Here is a 22862-nt window from a genome sequence, read left to right as displayed (position 1 = left end):
GGAAGTACCCAATCCTCAATAACATTCTCCTAGATCCAAAGACATGAACTGGTGCCTGCAGCCAGAATCTATCTACGGGCTTGTTGTGGTCAGCCCATGCTATGTTTTAAATTCTGAATTAATTGACAATTAATTCCACTTGAAAATCTGATTTCAGGCTTAATCTTGAAAAACATGGAAGATTGGCCAACCTGGGCTCACAGTCCCAATCAGAAGCAATCAGCAGGCTCTGGGCAGCTGCTGCCCCCTTGTGGTGGGATGGGCCCTCTCCATTCCTTCGGCCTTCCCACTCTCCTTAACAGCACCACGGTGGGGACAGATGAAGGTCTAGAGTTTCTGGCCCTGACATAGATGACAGCAAGTCTGTCAGTCAGTAAAACCTTCTGTTTAGGTCAAAGTCCAATCAGTACAAAAGTATATATAATAAAAGGTGACACCCCTCCCTCTGATGTCCCCTAGGGTCCCTCCCCTGGAGGCCACAGGGCCCTGTGTCTCCTTCTACAGACATGCTGCACCTCTGTGAGCACAGTCACCAAATACTGGCACCTCTTAGAGACCAGACAACAGCTGGACATCAGAGTCACAAGGCACTTTTTCAAAATGCAGAGAGAGATTCAGGGACCCTCATCAGACCTTTGTAGGTAGAATTTCTAGAGCAAGAGTCTAGGTATCTAGAGTTCTTTTAAAGCCCACAGTGTTTTCTGTTGCTCAGCCAGGCAAAGACCACTGTGCTCAAGACACAATCCCAGACAATGTCTGCTCTCCAGTCCCTCGAAAGTCTGGCAGAGAAAGGCCTGCAGCACTAACCATCAAGGCCACTGCTCAGTGCTGAGCAGGGTGAACCCTGCACTGGGGGACCCAGCCAGGGCTTGAAATCTGGCCATACTCTTGAAATAACATAACAAGGCACATGCTACACTGCCCCCTGCCAGAGGAACAGGTACCACTGTTGAATTTACCATGTCAACCATTCAATGCAAATACAGGGAGACCCATGCCATGATGTGAGGGCAGAGATGGGGCTGCTCAGTCTGGTTGCAGGCCTGGATGACTCCCTATAGGAAGGTGATGCTTGGGCCAAGTTTGGTATAGGAGTTACAAATACAGCTTTATCCTGTACTTCTCTCCCCCAGCTCACCCCACTCCACCACCACCCCTCAGCTCCACTGACAGGGCACTTGAATAACAATATACATCAAGAAGGTCCTGGATGATGAACTGGAGTAGAAGGATGCAGGCAGGGAAAAGGAAGTTCCTATGGCCCAGCTCTCACCTGACCCTAATCTACTTGGTGATGTAATCAGCCTACTACATAGGCTAATGCTTACATACTTCTTGGCAATAAGCCAATATTGTCTGTGTTGCTATGTAAAGGGTTCTAGCCAGTGCTTGGGGCAAAGGCAGAGCCTGGAGTGGAGACAGAGTCAGGAACAGAGGCTGGAGTGCAGGCAGAAACGGAGATGGACTTGCCGGATGCAGACATGAAACTCACTCAACCTGCCACTGTGAGAATAAAGTGTGATATAAATCCTCTTACCACCACCCCACACAAAGTTCCATTGTCATTTTTCAGTCTCACTGGGTCCAGACTGAACTTGGCCAGAGCTGGGAACCCCATTCCAGCCCAGAGCTATAATGGGTCCAGCCCTGAGTCAGACCAGATTGCCAGGCCTGGGGCTGCTTGGGGTTGACTGGCTTGGCATCCAGAACTACCTGCTTGGGGGAGCAGGGATTCCCCTGCTGTAGCCTTTTTCCTTCTGGCGAATCTCCTGAGAGGCTCTGCAAAGCTAGAGTCCACCTCTCAGCAGCCTCAGTTGGTGCTGTTAACTGATAGACCTCAGACCACTGCCAGGCCACAAATTGTTACTTCTCTGCAGTGAGGTAAGTACAGAAATTGAAAGTATTTGGAAAACTTGTAACAATCTTACAAGGTCTGTTGAATACAGTTAGAACTGAGGTTAGTATTTTGCATTCTTTATTTTCATTTTATCAAGATTTTTTTGTAAAGTATACATAAATGTACCATTTTAACCATTTTAAAATGTATAATTCAGTGGCATTAAGCACATTCACAATACTGCATAACCATCTCTACTATCTAGTGTATTTCTTTCATTTTTATAAAACTAAGTGCTTCACAGAGAAGACAGTGACTGTGGCATCTTAATACACTGATGGACAGTGACTGCAATAGGGCATGGGGGGGAACATGATAAAATGGGTGAATGTAGCAACCACATTGTTTTTCTTGTGAAACCTTCATAAGAGTGTATATCAATGATACCTTAATAAAAAAAATCAATAGTCAATCAAGAAATAACAATTGAGGAAACAAACAAACAAAAATATGTAAGTGCTTGGCAGATTATTAACATTTTTTTAATTTGGTTTGAGAAGCACTGATCTAAATCTTGACCTGTGGGCTTCCCAGAGCCTCGAAACTTTTGTGGGGAAATAAGCACCCAATTGAAGAGCTTGATTCATTGTTTACCTTCATTAACCCAAACTGTTGAATTGAGATTTGCCCTAGACAATGGCAAGGGCTGAGGCCCCGCCCAGGCTCCCTGGGGGTGGGAGGGAGGGGAGGAGGCTGGACCGGGCTCTCCCTGGGCGGGGCTGTCCTGTGCCCCTGGGGCAAAGGAGGAGAGACTGCAGGCCTTCTGGCAGGCTTCCCTCCTGACCCAGCCGTGAGGAGGGGTGGAGGAGTGGGAGGCGTGTTTGTTTATAATTCCAAGAATGTCAGCTCCATTCTGGAAGGGCCCAGCTGGAAGGGCCCTCAGTGACCCCTGTGTCCACCGTCCTTGAGAGAAAGGACTTGAAACAAGAGAAAAAAGAATTTGCCCAAGATTGCAGCCAGTTAGTGGTGGTCCCAAATCCAGACCTTTCAACAACCAGGCAGAGGCAGGGCAGAGATTTTTGGAGTCGCACAGAAAGGGACTCAAGTTCCAACTCACTGCTTTACCAGCATCTATACCTTCATCTGTAAAATGGGGACAATCCCTCTGAGGCTGGATGAGCACTGAGCCTGTGCTGGGCTTATGAACACCTAGCACTGGGCTTGGCACTTGGGGGATGGACGGGACAAGTCAGTCCCCTGCCACGCCCTGTCTCTCCTTGTTGCTCCCTGCGCAGTGCTCTTCCTGCCACTGCCTAGTCTTCTCAGTCTGCCATTTCCCCTCACTGCAGCTGAGGGGACAGAGGAGGGCAGAACCTCTCCCTCCAGACCAAGGAGGACAGGGAGCTCGTAATCCTCCTGGCCAACCCGTCTCAGCATCTTGCTCCCCAGCTGGCCCCTGTGCACTCGACTTTCTTGCCAACTCTCTAGGCATCTTAGAGAAATTTTTTTCCTTTCTGGGACTCAGAACATTTGTACAATGAGGTAGTTCAACCGGAAGAACTCAAAAGTCCATTTTGGGGATGGGTGCTAAAGTTTGGAGGCTTTAAACTTCTGCATCTTTCTGGGAGAGTGACTCCCAGCATGTAGGACCTGGCTGCCCCTGGGTTCCCAGCCACCTGTCTTTGTGTGGCCTCTCTGCACAGTGTCGCTCCTTTCTTTTTGATGGCCAAGGGTTTCTGAGCGCTTACCATTTGCAATGAACTGTAGCAAATACACATTTTTCTTAGCCCATTTTTTTGAATCTTTAAAACATCCTTGTGAAGTAAATACTGTTTTTATCCTATTTTCCACACAAGAGAACAGGTTCAGAAAGGTTACATCACTGCCCCATAGCTAGTCAGTGACAGACCAGCAGGTGGCGCTCTCAACATCATTCCACAGATGGTCAGGTCCTATTCTGGCCTGAATTCAATGGGTCAGTATGGTGAGTGTGCTTACCTCCTTCCTGTTTTCCCCAAATGGACTCTGATTCCCATCCCGGAGATGCTCCTGTCCACAGGATCACTTGGGCAGTCAGGGAGGAGGGTTTTAACTGTTGGGAAGATGATCATTCCTTGGTTCTAGTTTCTGACTTGTATTTCAGGTACCATGTCCCCTCTCTTCAGTCTTTTCTCTTTATCATTATTTTATTTATTTTTAATTTATTTACTTATTTTTTTATTGAAGTACAGTTGACATATTAGCTTCATCTGTACAACACATTACAAAATGCTCACTCATTATACTTACCATATTTACCAAAGTTATTACAATATTATTGATTGTATTCCCCATGCTGTACCTTTCATCCCCATGACTCATTTATTTTTATTTATTTATCTATTTATTTATTTATTTAGGTATCATTAATCTACAATTACATGAAGAACATTATGTTTACTAGGCTCCCCCCTTTACCAAGTCCCCCCCCACATACCCCTTCACAGTCACTGTCCACTCATTTATTTTATAATTGGAATTTTGTGCCTCTTCATCCCCTTCACCTATTTCACCTGTTGTCCTACCTGTCTCCCCTCTTGCAATCCCCAGGGTATTCCCTGTATTCACAAGTCTTTGTTTTATGTTTGTTCATTGTTTTGTTTTTATATTCCACATATAAGTGAAATCATGTGGTATTTGTCTTTCTCTGTCCAACTTTATTTCACTTAGTATAATACCCTCTAGGTCCATCCATGTGGTCCCAATGGCAAGATTTCATTCTTTTATGGCTAATATTCCATCATGTATATGTACTACACCTTTATCCATTCATCTGTTGATGGACATTAGGTTGCTTTCTAATTCTGGCTGTTGTATATAGTGCTGCAACAAACATAGGGGTGCATATATCTTTTCAACTAGTGTTTTTGTTATCTTTGGGTAAATACTCAGAAGTGCAATTACTGGATCAAATGGTATTTTTAATTTTTGAGGAAGCTCCACACTGTTTTCCATACTGGTCGCACCACTTACATTACCACCAACAGCACACAAAGATTCCCTTTTCTCCACATCCTTGCAACACTTGTTATTTCTTGTATTTTTGTATATTTGGCTATTCTGACTGGTATGAGGTTTTGACTTGCATTTCCTTGATGATTAGAGATGTTGAAAATCTTTTCATGTGTCTATTGGCCATCTGTATGCTTATTCAGTACCTCTGCGCATTTTTTAATCAGATTATTTTTCTTGTTGGTGTTGAGTTATATGAATTCTTTATGTATTTTGGATATTGACCCTTGTCATATATATCATTTGCAAATATATTCTTCTATTCTGTAGGTTGTCTTTTGTTTTGTTGATAGTTTCCTTTGCTATGAAGAAGCTTTTTAGTTTGATGTAGTCTCATTTATTCTTGCTTTTGCTTCCCTTTCCTGAGGAGATATATCCAGACAAAACTTACTAATGCTGAAGTTCAAGAATTTAGTACCTATTTTCTTTTGGGAGGTTTATGGTTTCAGATCTTACATTCAGTAACTTAATCCATTTTGACTTTGTATATTTTGTGTATGTGAAAGTGGTCCAGTTTCATTCTGTTGCATATAGCTGTCGAATTTATCCAACATAATTTATTGAAGAGACTGTCTTTTCCCCATTGCATATTCTTGTCTTCTTTGTTGTAGACTAATTGACTACAATAAATATGGGTTTATTTCTGGGCTCACTTTTCTGTTCCATTGATCTATGTGTCTGTTTTTGTTCCAGTACCATGCTGTTTTGATTACCATAGCTTTGTAGTATAGTTTGAAATCAAGGCGTGTGATACCTTCAACTTTGTTTTTCTTTCTCAAGATTGTTTTGGCTATTCAAGATCTTTTGTGGATTCATACAAATTTTAGAATTATTCTAGTTTTGTGAAAAACACCATTGGTATTTTTACAGGGATTGCATTGGATCTGTAGGTCACTTTGGGTAGTATGGACATTTTAACAATATTAATTCTTCTACTTTGTGAGTATGATATATCTTTCCATTTATTTATGTTGTCTTTAATTCATTCCATCAATACCTTACAGTTTTCAGAGTGCAGGTCTTTCACCACCTTGGTTAAATTTGTCTTGCCGATGGGTTTCAGCCTCAGGCAAGTTCACTATGGACTCAATGTGACCAAAGAAATGACAGTAGAACATTCTTGGACTGAAAGGGTTATACACAATTTTATTTCCACAGTGGCAGGTCAGTCACTAAAATCCCATTCACTCAGAGTGAATCTGCATGCAGTAAACCAGTTTCTGCCTCTGGGCCTCTCTGCTCACACAGCCATCCTCTGGGCCTCTGTTCTCGGTACTGCCACCACTCCAACCTCTGCTCTGCTCTCCTGCAGCCTTGAAGCCATGCCACCATGTCACCCTGAGCATTGGGCAGAGCTCTTTATATAGAGTCAATAGCAACATATTGCCCACACATGTGTAGTGAACTAGCCAACCAGGGCCAGGTGAGAATCCTGACCACAGGAACTTTCATTTTATCCACGCTAGGTATTCTATCCTTTTTGATGCAATTATAAATGGAATTGTTTTCTTAATTTCTTTTTCTGATAGCTGGTTATTAGCATATAGAATCACAAGAAATTTCTGTATGTTAATTTTGTATCCTGAGCTTTATTGAATTCATTATTTGTTCTAAGTTTTTTGGTAGACTCATTAGGGTTTTCTATATACAGTATCATGTTCTGCAGATTGTGACAATTTTACTTCTTCTTTACAATTTGGATGCCCTTTCTTTTTCTTGTCTGATTGCTGAGGCTAGGACTTCCAGTACTATGTTGAAAAAGAGTGGTGAAAACGGACATCCTTGCTTGTTCCTGATCTTAGAGAACAAGCTTTCAGCTTCTCCCATTGAGTATGTTAGGTGTGGTTTGTTATATATGAACTTTATTATGTTGAAGTATGTTGCCTCTATTTCCACTTTGTTGAGTTTTTATCATGAATAGATACTGGATTTTGTCAAATGCCTCTCCTTTTTCTTTAATTGTCTCTAAGAGAGCACCCAAGTCTCTCCATTCACTCATTTGTTCATTGAACAGAATACATACTGAGCCTTCCCACATGCCAGGCACAGTTTTAGGCCCTGGGGATATGGCTATGCGCAATGAAGACGAAGTTTCTGTCCTCATGAATTTACATTCTGATGGAGGGGACAGACAATTAGAAAAGATTATGGTGAGGGCTATGGAGAAAATGGAAAGGAGGGATGTAACAGCTAGTGATGTGGCAGTGGGTGAGGGTCTGTACAGACAAGGTGGGTGGGTAGCACTGAGTTCCTGGCAGAAAGAACAGTGGGCAAAGTCCCTAAAGCAGGAATCAGTAGGTCTGATGAAAGAGCATAAATACGACCCAGGTGGCTGGATATGGTGAGCAAGGGGATCAGTGCAAGGAGGGGGTCAGGGCCCAGGCACGCAGGTCTGTGGGCCAGGATGAGGGGGTTGCAGTGTATTTTGTGAGTGTGTGAAGCCTCTGGGTGCTTTAAGTGGAGAATGATGTGATTAGATTATGTTTGTAAAGAGTCCTTGGCCCACTGTGAGGAGACTGTATATAAGGAGCAGGTGTGCAGGAGGGAGACATAGGGTGGCATGGATCAGGGTGGGGTCAATGGGATGGACAGACAAGGTCAGATTCAGGATCTATGTCATAGTAGAGCCAACAGGATACTGCTGGACTGCATGTGGGCCGTGGATTACAGCCTCACTACCAAAGCCGAGAGGGGACTGGTGTGGGACATGGAGGGGCAGCTGTGGTGCTTCATCTTGGAGCTGGAGCAGGAGGTGGTCCCTGTTGTGTCCCCAGAGAAGAGCTGTGATCTTCTGATGGTCAGGAGGTTGCCCTTGGCAACAAGAGCTCCAAGAACATCTCCTCCAGCCTTCCTTCCTGGGTTTGGAGTTGTTAAAAATAACAATAATAATAATAACACAATAAATTTAAAGATCTACGTGGCTTTATTAAATGATTTATGGATCTGGCAGCATCCCATCTAGCAAGCAGAGAGAGCTCCAAGAAACTGTACAAATGGAAGATTTTTAAAGACAGAGAGGAAGTGTATAAAAGGAATTTATTAGCAAGGAATGCATTGTTTTAGGTAAGATCTCCCTCTTAAGGGGAATCCTCTATCAGGAGATTACCTCCTAGTGTTGACTGGGAAATTCCAGTTTGCCTGGTTAAAGGTTACATTCCTGGGAGTACTGAAACTGTGGTTAGGTTAGGTATTAAGTCTTGGTTTTCTGACGTGGAACTTTAATGTAAGTGATACCATTTGGGGCCTGTGGTTTTCTTTAGCAGTTCCCCCTTTTTTATAGACTCTCAGCTTAACTGAGAGATGTGGTCAAAATTCAAGGCATTCGTAGCACTCGAAGCTACCCCTCTGTAGTTCTCACAGCTCTTGTTGATCCTTTGTGCGGCATTCACAGGCCATCAAGTTTTTGTTTAATCTCTGTCATATTCACAGGTTACAACTTCAAGTTCACAAAGAAGCTTTTGGTGACAAATCCAGCAGTCTGAAAGGCAAAGTTTATCTCCCTTAGCAATGGCCTGGGAGATACTGACGATGGTGTTGTTTCCTGGCCAGTGTCAAAGTAAAAGGAAGAAAGGGAAGGAGTGTTTTGTGTTTAAAGTATGAATGAAGTCTTGATCTGGTGTCTTGGGAGGAAGCAATCTGCCTTGATGTCAGCCACTTCTCTTCCTTGTCAGTTGGTTTGGAGATCTCCAGTGGTTGTATAGACCAGATGTCAGGTGGAGCCTTTTTCGACTGTGAGATGTACACCCAAGGTTTAAATCCCAGAAGTTTGGCTGTCATCTGGGTTGTGAAGAGGACCTGGTATAGTTTCTTTCAAGGAAACTGAAGAGCAGTCTTTGTTCTTACCAGTTCCATATCAGAAGAGTAGGAAAAAAACTATAAATGTTCATTTGGAGCCTCATAGCCAGATTTCTGAGGAAACTAAAGCATTCAGGATCCAGTCCAATTCGCAGATATATAAGAGAAACTCAAAGACAATTAACAGGATTAGAATCTAATACAGACAAAGGTTTGACATAATTTCTCCTCTCTTCAATTACCCTCATTTTTTATATTGAAACTTATTTGTTTGCATTAAACTTTGCCTGATTTATTTATCTAAGTGTGGCAAGAGTAGTAATTGACCCTATATACTCTTTTTAAAACTACTTTGCTGGAACCTTGTAAGTAAGACACCAGGTCAATTTTCTTTTTCAAGGGACTTTATTGGCTCTGTAAAGTCACCTTTAGATCCTTAAAACTGGTCATATCCAAGTCGATGTACATCTCTTTCAAATATGATATTCCAGTCAAAGCTTTGGTAATATAACCAATGTTTCTAGTTGTGTTATGTTACAAGGAGAACAGAGTCTCACTGAATTTAAGTAAATAACTAGCTATTTTGCCATGAAAATCATACTCAGAAGTTTTTGAATTCTGGAGCGAACAAGTGGGGAGAAAAAGTAAATGTTTCATTTTTGTTTACAGTGGTGTATCTTACAAAATTGTTGATACCTTAAGAGAAAAGAGAAAAAGGTTTCCCAAAATCTGAAAAAACAAAATATTGGAGAACCAATGAAGTTTTAAACAATAGTCATAGAAGTTACAACCATCTTCCTCAGTTTGCTGTTTGAATCCAGTTTTCCCACTATTTTGGAAATTCTTATCCAGTTCAGCTGTGTGATCTGAAAGTTATCATAGATCTATATTTTAGAGTACTTGTCAGGCTCCTTTCTATGAATTTCTCTGAAAATGAAACAAATTTGCAGGAAGCTTTTGTAAAAACATCTGAGTAAAACAATTAACTATAAATGACAAAAGACTTAAAAATTGGCATGGTCAAAGATCTGATTAGAATTAATTACAATGTAATTGAGAGTGAAATTTGGTTATTCCTGTGACATACAACATTTTAAGTTAATAACTAGAATTATGACTGACAACCTTATACCAGGACATATCAGAATTTTATACAGTTTCTAAAACACATATTAGTAACATTCACCAGCACAATATAACCTAAGAAGGTTTATCATTACTTATTTGATAATACTTCCCATATAATATAACATTACTTAACCAAATAAGCCTAATTGGTTTAATGTCTCTCTTTTAGATATTTGATATTCAGGGGCCCTTTGAAAAATACCAAAGTTAGCTAGAGATTAAAAAGGACTTCATTTAGAATTTGATTTTTCATAAGTTTGTAAAAATACCAAAAATATTTTAAAACACTTGGTCAAATAGGATCATAGGTCACTAGGAAACAATACTTAGTTATCCATTTAACCAAAGTGACAAAGACTTCCCAGGCAAATACTTAAGTTAAATATTTGTAAAGAGCCTTAGCTGTTTAATACTGAAAAGACTGTTTTTTTTCTTCTAAGTAATCAAAGACTTGATGAAGACAAAACATAGGATCTTTGCTTTTCTAGGCAGATTACATCAAAGGTAAAGAAAAAAACTTTATTTACAATTTCTTATTAAGAGCAGACCAATAATTTAAGCAAGCTTTGTCATTTTAACAGAGAGAAAAAATAAATTTTAGTTTTGTACCAATGTATGTTTGATGTTAAAATTCATTCTTAAATAAACTCATTTTAACGTTATATAGCTTGACCACACATTAAAATTCCTTTTCAAAGGTTTTTTTTTTCACAAACCTTCAACTTTTTTTTTTTTTACATTCAGATTTTGCCCTTTATTTTTCCTCTTTAAATAACCAGCCTCACTTTAGGACCAAATTACTTCTTTTCTCTCAACATGAATGCATTTCCATTCCTCCCATCTTCTTTTACCAAAAACAAATCCTACTTTCCTTGCATTCAGAGATGTTTCCCTTACTATTTCTAGTACCTTTAATCACATACATTAGAGTTCCTAACTCTTAGGAATCCTAACTAAAAAGTAACAATTGTGAACTGACTTTTACATTAGCCTTCTGTGAATTTTTTGGCATTTCATGAAACCTCTTTCAGCTCAGTCCTGAAGGGCGATACTGACATCCAAAGGGCCTGTGTGCACCTGCAGCATTGCCAGGGCGCCAACAGGAAGCAGGGAGAAATCACAGGAGAAACCGCAGCCCTTAGAACTCCAGGCTGGTGGCTTCCTTGCAGGCTGCTCTCTTCACCTTCTAGCAGATGTGGATCAGCAGTCAGAGGAGGATGGGTCAGACCCACCGGCTGGCCCCTGCAAATGCCTCTAAGTGATGCAGCCACACAGCATTTGCTGCATGAGTTCATTCCCAAGTACGGCTTTGCCCTGGCTAAACATATACACTTATGTGGGCTGTGAAGCTGGGACAAGCCTTTGAGAAGAAGCCTGTCCCTGGTAGGGAGATCATTTTCAGCCCTGGGTTATAAAGTAAGTAGTCAAACAAACACAAACAAATGAAAAAATGGAAGTCAGATCCCGTCACACACCACTGCTCAGAATCCTCCTGTGGATTGCCCACAGCACTAAGCATGCAATCCAGAGACCTTACCACGGAAGGCACCTCAGGAAACTCCGATCTCATCACCTACTCTTTCCCGTGCCATCCTCAACCTGCCAGCCTAGGCCCATTTCAGGGCAGCTGTGCCTGCTGTTCCCCTGATGATCACCCAGATGCTGCCTCCTCCGCAGCCAGGCCTTCCAGACCACTGTCTCTAACAGCCGCCTCCCGCCCCCAGCACCACTCCGCTTCCTCACCCTGCCTCATTTTATTTTTTTCAAAACGAGAGGTTTTTTTGATAATTTGAAAAAAAATTTTAACCAAACCCTCATTTTACCTAAATGTTTGTGTTCAACTTATAAAACGTTAATTTCTTGTATACTGGGCAATGGTTACCCTTGGTTTGCATTCTTTCTTTTTTTTTCTTTTGATATCATTAATGTACAGTTACTTGAACAACATTATGGTTACTAGACTCCCCCTATTATCCAGTGCCCCCCACATACCCCATTACAGTCACTGTGCATCAGCATAGTAAGATGCTATAGAATCATTACTTGTCTTCTCTGTATACTGCCTTCCCTGTGTCACCCTGCCTCATTTTATTCACAGTATTCACGTGTCTTCTCTTCCTCTCATGAGGAGATATGCTTCTGGTAGAGAGACTGTCTGCCCTTTCCTGTGTCCATGGCACCTGGAATAGGGCCCAGCACACGGTATGTGAGGTTCTCCACGAGTCCTTGTTGAAGGAGGCTGCCTGTGTGGCCTCTAACTAGAAACGGGCCTCTCCCATTGCGTGATCTCTGTCTCCAGCTCCACGGCACAGCTGTCAGGTGGACAGTGGAAATTTCCACTTGACGCTAGAAAGACAACCACATTCCCCAGGCTGGGCTAGAGGGGCTGAGAGGAAATTTCCACCAATGTGTCTGGCCGTGTGACAGAGTGGCTAGTGGTGGGGGAGCCTGGGAGGGGCCAGGCTGGCTCATGAACCTGGGTGCCTGCCAGACAGATGCAGATAGGGAACTCCTGGCTTTCCTCACTCTCGGAGGTCTAATTTGCCAGGCTCCTCCAAACCTGGGACCAGAAGGATCTTTGGCCATGATCAAGGTCAATCCCCTCCTTTTCCAGATGGAGAAACCCAAGGCCCAGAGAGGGGAGCAATTATCCCAGGTCACACAGAAAGTTGGTGATGGACAGTGGATACAAGCTCACTGCCCTGTCTAGGCTGTTGCTTCTCTTCTCTTCCATTCCTCCCCTCCTGCCCTGCCCTCCCACAGCTCCAACTAATCTTTCCCAAGTGCCACTCAGGGCCAGTCCCGTGCCCTGGGCCCTGAGCTCCCTGCCCTGCTCCAGCTTTCTGAGCCTTAGTCATTGCCCCTTCCTCCCATCAGCCTTCCAGAGCTGCCTGCCCCTCCTCCACACCCTGTCCCTGCCACCAACTTGGCTACACATTTAAAACGCATGATGCACAGGTTGCTCCCCATACCAATTAGATCAGAATGTCTGGGGGGGTGGGGTGCAGGCATCAGTAATTTTTTTAAAGACCCCTGGGTGAATCTATTTGCAGCAAAGTTTGGAAAGCACTGTTTTCACCTTGGTAAGTGACACCTCCACCCTCCTGTCCCTTGGTCCCCAGGCCACAGATCACCTGGTGACTTTTATTCCAGATCTACTTTCTGGACACAGGGGCCTGGGTCCCGAGAGCAATCCTGTCTCCCTCCTGCTCCTGTGCTTTGCCCAGTCCTGGGCCTCCAGTCCACCTGGATTTCCTGGTCTGACCTGCCTCACCACCACCAGGCACTAAGTATTTGCTTTTAATGAGAGCAGTGGCCTCAGTCGGGCACAAAAATCCTTGACGTGGAAAGGAAAAGGCTTTGGGGTCAGGCAAACTTGACTTCTAATACCAGTCAGTTCTGTTTGCTGTGTCTGGGCCTCAGTTTACTCACCTGTGAAGGAGGGTGGGGCAGGGGGTGAAAATGCCTACCTTGTAGTTTGTTGTCAGGATCAAACGTACTACCTATTGTATGTGGAGGCTTAGCACGTAGCTCACCATCCCATTTCTCTGGGCATGGGTGCTCCTGCCCCAATGGTGGGGAACAGTGGCTGTTCCCTTAGGCGAGAAGGAAGGTGGCTGTGAGTACCCTGAGAAGGACCCTGCTCAAGGGGCTTCCTCCCAGGGCAGGGCAACTGCAGCTGAGCAGTGAGATGGGGGTGCAGAGACTGAGGGCCGGGGGTCAGAAGGGATGAGCTAAGGAGTGCCACCACCCTGCCTTGGAATGCAGGGTGAGATCCCTGGAAGGGAGTTCTCTTGGGGACCCACAAAAGCACCCCACGGGGACAGAACTGGCATTTGGGTATCTGCCATGCCCAGAGGTGCTAATGCCAAATTACAACAGGCTGGGCAAAGACTTTTTCTACTCTTATCTCTTCCTCTGAGCTTTCAGAAAGGAAAAGCTTTAGACTAACTAGAACATGAACATTTTGTTAGCAAATAGGACCAGACATTTTAATACCTACCAGGTGAGACTGTGTTTGTACTGTGTATAACTGAGAGGAAAAAAACTGCAGGAGCAAGAGTTTCCAGAGAAATTGAAGGGGCTCTGGCAGGAAAGCACCCAGGGGCCCCTAGGCGGCACACAGAGCCGGCTCGTTCCGTGACTGCTTCTCCTGTCCCCGCATGATGAAGCCAGTCTGGGCTGGGCAGTGATGGAAACGCTGCCTGATGCCTGTGCAGGCTTGGCAAGGCCCTTCATTTCTCTGGGCCTCAGTTTCTCTAGCTCTCTTTTCAAAGGGCCCCGATTTTGCCAGTCTCTAAAAAGATCTGAGGCCTCTCGGTTCCAGGCAGGAAAATTGAATGGGTCCTGAGCCCAAAGCCTGAAACAGCCACTGGTAGGCCTCAGGAAGGCAGGCAGTCAGTGCCTCTGAAATCAGGGGGCAAATCTGAGAAAATTATCTCCTTTGTTCAGTGAGGAAATAAACATTTTGACATTTTGTTAAAGATGTTAATTACAATGTCATTCTTAATAGCTTTATGGAGACATAATTTGCCTGGCATAACATTTGCCTCTTTTAAGTGTATAATTCAGTGACTTTTAGTGAGCTTACAGAATTGTGTAACCATTACCACAGTCTAACTTTAGAACACTCAATCACCCCAAACAGATCTCTGGTGCCCATTCCCACCCCAGCCCTGGCTGCTAAGCTGCATTCTGTTTTACAGACTTGTCTTCTCTGGACATCTCATATAAATGGAATCGTGCGGTATGTTTTTTTCACCTGGCTTTTTTACTGAGCCTAATATTTCTGAGGTTCATCCGTGTAGCATACATCAGGACTTCATTCCTTTTCATGGCCAAACAATATTCTCTTGTATGGATATACCACATTTTATGGATGCATTCATCACTGATGGATGTTTGTGTTGTTTCCACTTTGGGGGACTAGTATGAATAATGCTTCTATGGACATTTGTGTATAAGTCTTTGTGTAGATGTATGCTTTCCGTTCTCTTGAGTAGATTCCTCAGAGTGAAATTACTAGGTCATATGATAACTCTAAGTTTAATTCTTTGAGGAACTGCCAAATTATTTTCCAAAGTGGCTGCACTGTTTACACTCCCATCAGCAATGTATGAGGGTTCCAACTTCCTCACATCCTTCACACTTGCTATTTCTTTTCTTGCTAATTATAGTCATCCAGTGGATATGAAGTGGTAATTCATTGTGGTTTTGATTTGCATTCCCACAGTGACTCATGATCCTGAGCATCTTCCCATGTTTTTATTGGCTATTCATGTATCCTCTTTGGTGAAATGTTTATTCAAATCCTTTGCCCATTTTAAAATTGAATTATTTAGCTTTTAATTGAGTTGTAAGTGTTCTTTATATATCCTAGACACAAGGCCTTTAGCAGATACATGATATTTGCAAATACTTTTTCTCAGTCTTATTTTTAGTTAATTTATAATAAATGTAAGGGTTAATTTCTGGACTCTCAATTCTGTTCCACTGATCCATATAACTACTCTTATGTCAGTACCATGGTGTTTTGGTTATGTAGTTTGATAGTATATTATGAAATCAGGAAGTATAAGCCCTCCACTTTGTTCTCCTTTTTCAGAATTGTTCTGCCTATTTTGGGTCCTTTGCATTCTCATACAAATTTTAGGACCAGTTTGTCAATTTTGTAAAAAATGTCTGCTGGAAGTTTGATAAGAATTGAATTGAATATACAGATCAGTTTGGAGAGAACTGCTATCTTAACAATATTGAATTTTCTAATTTATGAACATAAACTTTCATATATCTTTGAAATTTTCATAAGCAAAATTTTGTAGACTTCATTATTTAAATCTTATACTATTGTTTTTCCTCAATATTTACTTCTTTTTGATGTGATTATATGCAATTTTATTTTATTCATTTTTTTATGAGGTATAATCGACATATAACTATCTGTTTCAGGTATACAGCATAATGATTTGATATTTGCATATATTGTGAAATGATCACAAGAAGTCTGGTTAACAGTCATCACTACATGTAGTTACAAAATATTTTCTTGTGACAAAATTTATTTTCTTGTGAAAATTTACTCTCTTAGCAACTTCCAAATATGTAATACAGTGTTATTAGCCAGTGTTATTAGCTATTGTCACCATCTTGTACATCCCATGAATTTTTTATTTTATGACTGGAAGTTTGTACCTTTTGACCCCCTTTACTTATAGTGCCATCTCCCACCTCTGGCAACCACCAATCTATTTCTATATCTATGAGCTTGTTTTTTTTAGAGTTCACCTATAAATGAGATCATATGATATTTGTTTCTCTTTGTCTGATTTATTTCACTTAGCATAATGCTGTCAAAATCCCTCCATGTTGTCACAAATAGCAAGGTTTCTTATTTTTATGACTGAGTAATATTCCATTATATATATATATATGTTACTGAACCCCCACATCTGGATTTGTGTGCTCAATGTACAGCAACCCAATTTCCAAGTCTCTGGGTTTGCAGCAGAGAATGCTTTATTATCAGAAGGGAAGCCCAACGAGCAGGCAGGGGACTTCCCAAATCTTCCTTGCCTGACTAGGCTAAGGGACAGGTTATATACTACTGGCAAAGGAATGTGGGGGTAGGGCAGAAACTGGAAAGGCCTTGAAACTCCTTGGAATTACACACCGATCCCATCTTCCTGGCACCACCTGAGGAGTCTTGGCATGGTTGGTGGAGACTCCCTGTCTGGTATCAGCTCTGCAACACAGATGTTATCAACTACCATCCCCCTCCACCCCAGGGCCGTAACTAGCTTCAGGGAAGAGGACAGTAGACAAGGCAAGGTTAATGATCCTTGAAAGGTTGTGAAACATGTAAGGTGACTGTGGAAGGAGAGCCTGGTGAAGGTATAAGCAAATAAATCTATGTCTGGGTTCACAAATACCACATTTTCTTTACCCATTCATCCATGGACAAACACTTAAGTTGTTTCTACGGGCAGCATTATTTAAATACTGAAAGAAAAAGAGGAAGAGAAAAATATCCTGAATATGCAACATTCAAGAAATAATGGTCTGTTCTATTGATCAAATATTCTGGAGCTATTAAAAATGATTGTTACATGTTTACCTCAGAAAGATCACTCTCGTCATGTAGGACCATGGAGAGTGCTGATGGAAGGGACAACATCTAATTCATCTCCCTTTTCCCAGGACTGGGCAGAGAGCCAGGATAGACTGGGTGCGCTCGCGTGGTAGCCATTAGTGCTGGCTGCCAAATATTTGTTTCTTCCCTACTCTTTGAAGTTAGTTGTGGCCATGTGACTTGCTTCAACCAATGATATGTTAATGGATGTGATATATGTTACTCAAGCAAATTTAAGAGCCAGCATCACATTAACCATACTGTTAACTTCTGAGGAAGTGGCTGGCTGCACCTCAAGGCTGCTCCATCAGCCTGGGCTCTGGAGTGAGGATGACAAGCAGAAACACGGCCAACTGACATGCGGAGGGAACATGAAATACTCCTTGATTTAAGCTGCTAAAATATTGGTGGTGTTTGCTACTGCAGCATAATCTAGTTCAACCTGACTGGTATCTGACGAAATGTTCATTCAAAAATGAATTAAACTGAAGAGCAGAACATTAAATTCTCTTTTTGATTAAGACTATGAAAAATGGTGTCTGAATATGGGCTGTAAACTTAAGGAAATGAGGAAATTAAAATTAGCTGAAATGTTAGAAGTGGGGATTATGGGTGAATTGTTTCTTTTTAAATGTGTCTTTGGGTTCCTGGACTCTAGTCCAGTGTCTGTGTGTATGTATGTGGTGGTGGGCAGGTGTTTCCCACACAACACCAAGCAATTCTTAGATACTAGCAGAGTGTCCAAGAATTCAACACAGTTCTGATACTATCTACCCAGAGATAGCATCAGATTCCACAGGCTAAGGGCTCAGTCCCACAAGACCCCATCCCCTCCTTCAAGACACGAGCAGCAAGCCAAACCAGCTGGTCAAAGTGGTTCCAGTGAGCCCCTCTTTGGGTTTGATTAATTTGCTAGAGTGGCTCATAGAACTCAGGGAAACACATTTATTCACTCAGTTTATTAAAGGACATGACAAAGCATACAGATGAACAGCCAGATGAAGAGACACACAGGGCCAGGTCTGCGCGGGTCCCGAGTGCAGGAGCTCCTGGCCCCGTGGTGTTGGGTGCGTCACCCTGGCTAGTGTAGATGTGTTCGCCCACCTAGAAGCCCTTCGAATCCTGTGCTATTGGGATTTCATGGAGGCCCCATGTAGCCTCATTAGTCATTAACTCCATTTCCAGCCCCTATTCCCTCTCGGGAGGATGGGGGTAGGGCTGAACCTTCCAAACTTCTAATCACAACTTGGTCTTTCTGCTGAGCAGCCCCCATGCAGGAGCCTCCCAGAGACCTCAATAGAACAAAAGATGCTCCTAGTGATCTTATCACTTAGGAATTTACAAGGGTTTCAGGAGCCCTGTGTCAGGGATCGGGTCAAAGACAAATATTAGAAAAGAGATACTCTTAGTGTTGTTTTCTTAGAAAATTACAAGGATTTCAGGAGTTCTGTGCCAGGAACAGGGATGGAGACCAAATAAATATTTCTTATAATAAACTACAATATCACAATGTGTTTTAATGGATATTCAGCCTAATTCATAATAGGAGAAATGCAAAGTAAAAGAAAACTGAGAATTCCACTTTCTACCTAGCAGATTAGCAAAAACCAGAGAGTCTGATACCACACTGTCAGCAAGGCAACCAGGCACTTTGATACATTGCTCAGGGGAGCATAAATTAGCCCAATGCCAAGGAGAGCAATTTAGCAATATCTATCAAAATCTGCTTTGACCCAGTCATTCTACTTCTAAGACTTGATTTTATAACTATCCTTGCACACAGGCAAAATTTTGTAGGTGAAAGAAAGGTCATTTATTGCAACATTGTTTATGAGCAAAAGACTAGAAACAATTTAAGTGTCCGTTCATAAGAGATTGGTTAAGTAAATTATAATCCATACCTACAGTGGAAACTATTCATCCATAAATAGGAATGAGAAAGTCTTTCATGTGCATACAAGCAATGATATCTAAAGATGTTAAGTAGAAAAGGAAGGCAGCAAACACTGAATGGCATGCTACATTTGTGTAGATAGAAGGGCGGCATACGTATGTGTGTGGAACCACCACCTTGAAGAAGGTGGGAACTCACGACTCTCTAGTACCAAAGAATACAGCTTTGTCTTTTGCCCGGACTGCCTGTTTAGACACTTTCTGGGGGCTGGGTCTTCTGGTCTCTTGGTTGAAATCAAGAGCCGTTCCTATGACTTCACTGGACACTGTCAGATTTTTTTTTTTTTAATTTTCCAATCACTGTAAGTCATGAAAGAGTTTCATTTCAGTAATTTGAGAGCATAAGAGTCACAACTTGAGACTACTCAAAGATTTTCTGTCCCCCAGCCCAGGCCTGCTCCAGGTGGGATGAAAACATCTTCCCTCCCTCCTGCCCTCCTTTCCTTCGGTTCGTCTCTGTTGAGCACTTACCGTGTCTCACAAACTGTTCTAGTCCTGGGGAAATAGCAATAACCAGACAGGATTGATGACCTCCAGGGCTTACACTGTGACAGGAAAAATCAGTATGTCCTGAGGTGCTAAGTGCCCTGAAGGAGGATGAGCCTGGAAAGAGTTATTAGAGGGGCCTGGTAAGATGTGGTGGATGAGGGGGCCAGGGGCCAGTGTATATAGGTATATCTTGGAGAAACTGCCAGTTCAGTTCCAGGCCACCTCAATAAAGTGAAAATGACGTTTAAGTGAGGCAAGCGAATTTTTTGGTTTCTTAGTGCATATAAAAGTTACATTTACACTATACTGTCTATGTAAGTCTACTAAGTGTGCAATAGTGTTGTAAGTAAACAATGTAAATACCTTAACTAAAAATACTTCATTGCTAAAAATGTTAACCATCAGCTGAGCTTTCAGAGGGTCAGATCTTTTTGCTGGTGGGCGGTCTTGCCTTGAGGTTCACAGCAGCTTACTGATCAGCACGGTGGCTGCTGAAGGTTGGGGTGGCTGGGGCAATTTCTGTAAATAAGACAACAATGAAATTGGTTGTATTGACGGACTGTTCCTTTTACAAACAATTTCTTGTAGCATGTGATGTTGTTTCATAGCATTTTACCCACAGTAAAACTTTCCAAATTGGAGTCAATTCTCTCAAGCCCCACCACTGCTTTATCAACTAAGTTATGTAATATTCTAAATCCTTTGTTATCATTTTAACAATCTTTACAGTATCGTCACTAGGAGTAGATTCCATCACCTTTCGAAACCACTTTCTTTGCTCGTCCATAAGAAGGAACTCTTCATCCATTAAAGTTGTATCATGAGATCACAGCAATTCAGTCACATCTTCAGGCTCCACTTCTAACTCTAATTCTCTTGGTGTCTCCACCACATCTGCAGTGACTTCCTCCACTGGAGTCTTGAACCCCTCAAAGTCATCCATGAAGGGTGGGATCAACTTCTTCCAACTGCCTAGTAATGTTGATGTTTTGACCTCTTCCCATGAATCACATATGTTCTTCATGGCATCTAGAATGGTGAATCCTTTCCAGAAGGTTTTCAATGTACTTTGTCCAGGTCCATCGGAGGAATCACTATAGCCTTACAAAATGTATTTCTTAAATAATAAGACTTGAAAATTAAAATTACCCCTTTATCCATGGGCTGTGGAATGGTCTGAAAATAACATCAATCTCAGTGTCCACCTCCATCAGAGCTCTTGGGTGACCAGGTGCATTGTCAATGAGCAGTAATATTTTGAAAGGCATCTTTTTTTTTTTAAGCAGTAGGTGTCAAACAGTGGGCTTAAAATACTCAGTAAACCATGTTGCACACAGATGAACTATCATCCAGGCTTTGTTGTTTTATTTACAGAGCATAGGCAGGTAGATTTAGCATAGTTTTTAAGGGCCCTAGGGTTTTAGGAATGGTTGGTGAGTGCTGGCTTTAATTCAAAGTCACCAGCTGTGTTAGCCCCTAACAAGAGTCAGCCCGTCCTTCGCAGCTTGGAAGTCAGGCATTGACTTCTCCTCTATAGCTGTGCAAATCCTAGGTGGCATCTTCCTCTAACATAAAATTGTTTAATCTACATTGAAAATCTATTTAGTGTAGCCACCCTCATTAATAATCTTGGCTAGATCTTCTGGATAACTTGCTGTAGCTTCTACATCAGCATTTGTTTAAGGGAATGTTGTGGCTGGTTTGATCTTGTATTCAGACCATTAACACTTTCACCATATCAAACCTTCACCAATAAGGCTGTTACACTTTCTTATCACTTGTGTATTCACTGGAGTACCACTTTTCATTTCCTTCAAGAAGTTTCCCTTTGCATGCACAACTGGGCTAACTGGCCCAAGAGGACTAGCTTTCAATATACCTTCCTCACTAAGCTTAATCATTTAATCTCTTGATGAGATGTGTCACTCTCGTTTTTGCTTGGACACTTAGAGGTCATTGTAGGGTTGTTAATTGGCCTAATTTCATATTGTTGTTTCTCAGGGACTAGGGAGGCCTGAGGAGATGGGGAGAGATGGGGGAACAGTTGGTAGAACAGTCAGAGCACACACAACATTTATTAAGTTTGCTGTCATATATGGGTGTGATTCATGGTGCCCCAAAGCAACTACAATAGTAACATCAAAGATCACTGATGGCCATAATACATATAAGAATTATGAGAAAGTATGAAGTATTGTGAGAATTACCAAAATGTGATGCAGAGACACGAAGTGAGCAAATGCTTTTTGAAAAATGGTGCTGAGAGACTTTCTCAATGTGGGGTTGCTCCAAACCTTTAATTTGTGAAAAATGCAATTATCTGCAAGGCACAATAAAATGAAGTACAATAAAATGAGGTATGCTTGTATAGATGGTCAAGAAAAGCTTCTCTGATAAGGTGACATTTAAACAGAGACCTGAAGGAGGTGGGGTAGTCAGATGTTCAGCTGTTTGGAGCCAGGCTCTCCTTCATGGCCATGTGACCTGTGCCGTCACACATGACACTGTCCTCAGAAGAATCCTAAGATTGATTTAATGTTCTGCTGCCAATATCTTGAAATACTTAATTTTTGAATGAAGGCCTGCATTATTTTGTACAGGGCCCCAGAAATTATGTAACTAGCCTTGTCTGGGGTAAAGTGGGCTCCAGGCAGACAGAATATCAAGGGCAGAGCTCCAGAGGGGGGAATGTCTTGCCAACTTTCAGTGGGTTAGAAAGGAGCACATCATTGGCCTCTTCACTTCTGTACTTGGAGCCTCCACCCATCCTCCCCATTGCCAGGGCTGCTGCAGGAGGCAGGGAGGAGGGAGGGTACCAGGCCACCCAGACTGTCTTGAGCTAGTACTGTGCAGGCTTGGCAGGCATTTAAGGTGACTTTTTGTGTGCTGGGGCGCTTTCCTGGAAGTCTTGGTCTGGTTTTCCCTTCAGGTGGATCCTGAGACAGAGACTTAGGTGCAGGCAGTTTGCTTGGGAGGTGACCACAGAAGGCAGAAGAGGGGGGCCCAGAACAAAGGAGGCTGTCTTCCAGGCTTCTGCTTTAGATGGTGGAGCCTGGATCCAGGAAGCTTGATGTGCAGGCAGACTACTCCTAAGAGTCATCTTCTTTTGGACTGAAGGCTGGGGCTTTGTCCACCAGCTTCCTGCACCTCTGTGTGAGGGCTGTTCCCTTAGGGTGTTAAGTGCCTGCACTTCCGGTCTGCACCTAAACTAGCAGAGTGCAGAGGCCTGCCTGGGAGCACTTGCAGTGGGGCTGGTGTGGGAACGCATGCAGCTGTCCACCCTTGCTGAGGCTGAAATCAGACGGGTGCCCAGGCTGTGACCAGGCCACTCTTGTGGTTGCTGCACTGGGACTAGCATTGCAGGGGCCTTCCATCTGTGGAGATCTGCATCTACACCAGCCAGTTGCTTATTATGCCTCCCCCAATCCCAGGATGCCTCCAGCCTCTCTCTGTTGAGGCTTCCTGGCACCTTCAGGAGAC

Source organism: Manis javanica, chromosome 4, assembly GCF_040802235.1.
Source record: "Manis javanica isolate MJ-LG chromosome 4, MJ_LKY, whole genome shotgun sequence".
NCBI classification, from domain to species: Eukaryota; Metazoa; Chordata; class Mammalia; order Pholidota; family Manidae; genus Manis; species Manis javanica.
This window is presented reverse-complemented; position numbering follows the sequence as displayed.